We start from the raw sequence: 6,000 nt of genomic DNA on the forward strand, positions 1-6,000 counted from the left end.
GGCAAATTGATTTAATTGCTAATGGTACTGGTTTGCCTGTGGTAACTTACCATTATCGTATTATAGTAATACTGACAAATATCAGATAGGTGGAAAAAACACTTGTTATCTGAAACTACAGTGAAACCATATTCTAATTAATTCATAATATAAAATAATGAAAATCAGAAAGAAAAGTGAAAATTCTTATAAAGTTGAATTGAAAACCAAATAGCTTAGAAATATAAGGAAATGAAGTCAGGAAGTACCTGGATTCAAATCTCAACTCCATCCATTACTACAGTGATTTTCAACTGGTATGCTGCAAGAATTTTTAAAACATGCAATCCTGACTATTTAATCAGAGGCACTGACCTCTTTTCTCTTAAGATTGTCAAAAATGACAACAGCCAACACAATAATAGCCTCTGGTGTGAATGAATCAAAATTGTACCTGTTTATTTGATCAAAAAAATATATAGTTTTTCTTATGCTGCAGAATTTTAATAATTAGTTTATATGTGCTGTGAGATGAAAAAGGTCGAAAATCACTGCCTACTACCTTGGTGACAACCTGTCTGGGTCTCTGTAAAATGAAGATAACAACTGTATTGCTTTTCAGAGTTGTTATGAAAGTGACATATGATAATATGATAAAACCTTAGAATATTTTATTATTTATAATAAATATCAGAAATTATAATAATTTCAACAAAAATAAATTAATATTTATGTTTGTGTAATTCTTCTAAAAATTATAACATAATAAGAAATGTTATCTATATCTTCACATTTGACTTTCTTCTCATCATGACCACAAAAATTGTCGACTTGAAAAAATATTTTTAGGCTTTATTACTTTTTCAAGGGCTGATATAAATTCTTTGATTTTTAGATTATTCCATTTTGAAACTTTTATAGTGTCATATTCTATGGGGTAGTATAGTATAATAATAATAAAACTTGCCTGACCAGGTTGTGGCGCAGTGGATAGAGCATTGGACTGGGACACAGAGGACTCAGGTTCAAAACCCTGAGGTTGTCGGTTTGAGCGTAGGCTCATCTGGCGTGAGTGTGGGATTGCTGACTTGAGCATGGGATCATAGACATGACTCCATAGTCACTGGTTTGAGCCCAAAGGTCGCTGGCTTGAAGCTCAAGGTCACTGACTTGAGCCCAAGGTTGGTGGCTTGAGCATCGGGTCAGTCTGCTTTGATGTAGTATCCCCCCCCCCCCCCATCAAGGCACATATGAGAAAGCAATCAATGAACAACTAATGTGCCACAACAAAGAATTGATGTTTCTCACCTCTCTCCCTTCCTGCCTGTCTGTCCCTATCTGTCCCTCTCTCTCTCTGTCTCTGTCATGAATAAATAAATACATAAATAAATAAAAATTCTGCTACTTAGAAGTTGTGTTTTGTTGGGCAAATTCTGTGCCTCATTTCACTGCAAAATGAAAAATAAAAAACACAGTAACTTTCTAATAAAATTTTTGCAAAGATAAATATTATAATACTTGTAAAGCCCTTCAAATAGTGCCTTATTCATAGTTAGGTATTATGGCATTATTATAATCTTTATAAATGTTCTCTATTTTAGTTATCAGCTTCTAAAATCTTGCCCACTCCTGATTTGTCAATGACATCCATGTGAATACAGTACTTTTCTATAGGATATCTTTAACTTCCCCCAGATTTTCCCATCTTTCTTCAGGTACTCAGAAGCCATTTCTATTCAGAACTGGAATCAATTGAAATTTGACATTACATTGAAAGAGTAGACAACATAATAATAGTTTTTTAAATCCACATTCAAATAAATTCCTCTTTTTCTTGTCTTTTGTTTATACATAGAATCTTTTTTTATCCAGATCAATTTTCTTCTTCCACTACACTGTGTTTGATGACCAAAAAAGTTCTCTTTATTCTATATGTAATTACACAGAGTATGCTTTATATCCATGAAGTATTTTGCAATTAATCATTCAGTAAATTAAACGCAGGAAAGGTCTAGCATAATTCTTTCTATCACTTATCTCTCAGAAAACATCTATCAATTCAACTTTCTGAAGAACTCTCAAATTTGTCCTATTTATAAAATCTTAACTGTATTTGTCCAGTTTTTAAAAGTCTCTTATCTAAATTACTACAGTATCCTCTTTCTTGGAATCCTTTACTCAGCCACAGAAGGATAGCAAATAAACCTCATCAAGCACTTTTTCTTTAAAAAATTCATCTATGGCTTCATGCCACATACACAGTAAAATCTAAACTCTAGAATATTCGTTCATGCTCTAGCTTATTTTTTGTCTTAGCCATATGTGTGTGTGTGTGTGTTTGTTTGTTTGTTTGTTTATTTATTTATTTATTTATTTATTTATTTATTTATGTGAGAAGCAGGGATGCAGAGAGATAGACTCTCCCGTGCATCCCAACCGGGATTCATCTTGTTAGCACCCTACCAGGATGCTCTGCCCATCTGGGGCTGCTACTCTGTTGCTTGGCAACTGAGCTATTTCAGTACCTGAGGTGAGGCCATGAGCCATCATCAGTGTCCAGGGCCAACTTGGCTAACCATTCAAGTCATAACTGTGGGGGTGGGAAGGGAGAGAGAGAAATAGAAAGAGAAAGAGAGAGAGAAGGGGGGTTGGGTGGAGAAGCAGAGAGTTGTTGACTGGAAATTGAACCCAGGACTTCATACACAGGGCCAACTCTCTACTACTGAACCAACTGGCCAGGGCCCTAGCTGTATTTTTTAAAAAACATTTTCCTCCAATATAAATGTTGGTTTATATGGCTCTTTTTCTAATCACATATTGAGCAGCTGAGGTGAGGATCTCTAATGCCAATCATATGCCTGAAACATAATCAAGCTCAATATTTGCAGATAAATAAATAGACACACAGATGAGTGAATGGATAAAAAATAAGGCATGGTCTCTTAGCATTTTACCTAACACAAGAGAGAAAAATGAGAATGAACAAATGATTCAGACCCAGACAGGTTTAAACCTTCAGTGGAGGGTAACTCTTAACTATTCATAAATACAATATATGTAGGGAGCAACTTATGTGATAAAATTTACAAGTACCCTAGTATGACTATCAGCTCAAAAGTATTTCTATGATTTGCCTAGAATTTTCTCTTGTAGAAATCAACTATTTAGTCTTAAAACAATAATTTTATTATTACTAATAACTAATATATAATTTAAAAGTTTAAGAAAGCCTCCAAATAGCATTAAGCACATATCTCATTTCATTCATGTAATAATCCTAAAACTATGCCAAAACTCATATGGTCACCAAATGGCAGAGCTAGGATTCTAACTTAGGTCTTCCGATACCAAATCTATTTTTTTTTTACATATTACATACGACTCTATACTATTTTAAAATTTAAATAATTCCACAGAATGGTAACACTTAACATTATCACTCAGGTAATAAAGTCTTAGATAAAGTTCAGGTTAGCCATCTGAAAAACCCAAATGAATTGGAAAAATGGGACAGGCATTCTGTGATGAATTAAACATAAAGGCATTGGTTTCTGTTTTCAGCTCCAATATATAAAGACCTTGGAAATTGTTATTCCTGTCTTTACAACAAGAAAAAGCTAGACAAACTGAAAATCAATGGCTTTTCTTAGATGCATCGGAGAACTGTTTGCAGTAGAAACTGCCACCCTGACATCCTGAGAAACAAGTGAATTGAATTATAGTCAAGACCTTTTTACCTGCAGCAGCAAAAGCTCCTAGGGCTATAAACTGGTAGGAACACTTAAATGATAATTTTACCAAATTGGCTAGAGTTGAGTGTATATCAGTGTGAAAATTTGCAGTTTAAATGGGGTCCCTACACTTCAATGGAGTATACTTCCAAGATCCACACCAGGTTCTTATTATAGTAAGGTTCTGAAGGAGATCCCACCATGGCTCTATCAGGGGAAGGAGAGAGTCATTCTCATGAAATGTGTCCAGAGCCTTCTCCATAATAAAAGCATAATCTCCAGTGGGAAACTTTTCATCAGAGCCTTGTTTCAGCAGGTGAAAGACATTTGTCTCATTCTAGCTTGCTCTAACCTTCTTGTCTCTGTTCAAGAAGGTGGAAAGCTATGCAAGAAGAAGCACTTGTTAAGATCACAGGCCAGAGACACAGACCTGCTAAAATATTTAAATCATGAGATAGGAACATGTTTCCCTCCCCCCACACTTTACCACCATTCCAATAGAGCTGCAGTATAATTAGTGAATCATTGTTGAAAGGACTACAATGGACAGCACTCTCTGAGAAGGGGTTCTTAGAAAACCCTCAAAATCAAGAGGGAAGACAAAAACAAAGACACAAGGATTTAAATCTCTGGCATCTGTACCTATGACAGAAATTAAACAAAATTCAACTACTAGCCAGAATCAGATAAAAACTAACACTAAAGATTTATTTTTCCCAGTTCTTATTACCTACTATAATATGTTTGGTTTTTCACAAAGAATTACAGGTATATCAAAAGGCAAGCTGAATAAAGCCTAAAGAGAAAAAGGAAGCATCAAATCCAGACTCAAGTATGACAGTTTGGAATTATCAGAAAGAGAATTAAATAACTCTGATTAATAAGTTAAGATCTCTAATGAATGAAGTAGACAGCACATGGAAACATATAGGCGAGGTAAGCAGAGATAATGGAAATTCTAAGAGAGAATCAAAAAGAAATGCTAGAAAGAAAAAAATATATAGTAGATGTAAAGAATACCTTTGATGGGCTCATCATTAGACTGGACAGAACACAGGAGAGAATCTGTGAATTAGAATTCAATAGAAACTTTCACAACTGAAATGCAAAGAGAGAAAAATATAGAACAAAAGTAAATTTATAAGATCTATGGATAATTTTCAAAAGCAACGGGTACAAGTAAGACAAGTAAGAGACCAAGAGGGGATATTTTAAGGAACAGTGACTAAAATTTTTCCATAATTAATGGCCAATAACAAATCACAGATACAGGAAGTGCAAAGAACACTAAGCAGGATATATATGGAAAAATAATTACACCTATCTACCATATATCGTATTTAAGCTTTAGAAAACCAAAGGCAAAGAAAAAATCTTGAAAGACTCTTAGAGAAAAAAATACCTTACTTTTAAAAGAATAAGGAAAAGAATGACAGAGGGCTTCTTTTCAGAATCTATGCATGCCAGGAGTGAAATGAAATACTTAAATTCTTAAAAGAAAAAACCCAACAATGTAGAAGTAAAGCAAAATTATCCTTTAAGAGTTAAGGCAAAATAAAGACTTTCTCAGACTGAGGAAATCATGGCCAATAGATTTGCTTTATAAAAAGTGCTAACGTATTTTTATAGGCAGAAAAAAAGGCTATAGGTAAAAAAAATACTTGGATCTAAAAAAAAAAGAAAGAACTTCAGAAAAGAAATCAATAAAGATAAAATATTTATTTTTTTATCTTAATGAATCTAGGACATAACTTTGCTAAAGCAATGTATTAAAATAGGTTGAATGAGTCTATCAGTTTTTTTCTTTGCTTAATCCCTTCACCTTTTCCACTCAACCCTCTTCCCCTCTGAGGGAAAGGGGAGCTGGGGGAATGTAGAAGAGGATAAAGGGGGCATGAATGGTGATAGACAAAGACTTGACTTGGGGTGATGAACACAATACACAATGCAGATGGTTATTATAGAATTGTACAGCTGAAACCTATATAATTTTATTAACCAATGTCACCCCAATAAATTCAATTAAAATATACTGGATGATTGATTATAATATATAATAAAGTGAATAATAGCAACATGATAAGGGACATAAAGGAGAAATTCAGAATACTCTGTTGTAAAAGTTTCTGCATTATATGTAGAGCAAAATAATATCAGTAGAGGTAAAATAACATAAAGTGTATATTGTAAACTCTGGAACAAACAGTAATATTTTTAAAAAGACTAATTAACATAATGAGAGAGGAGGAAGAATACAGTCACATAAAATGCTCAATTGATATGGAGAAGG

The sequence above is a fragment of the Saccopteryx leptura genome, chromosome 1, assembly GCF_036850995.1.
Source record: "Saccopteryx leptura isolate mSacLep1 chromosome 1, mSacLep1_pri_phased_curated, whole genome shotgun sequence".
Classification (NCBI taxonomy): domain Eukaryota; kingdom Metazoa; phylum Chordata; class Mammalia; order Chiroptera; family Emballonuridae; genus Saccopteryx; species Saccopteryx leptura.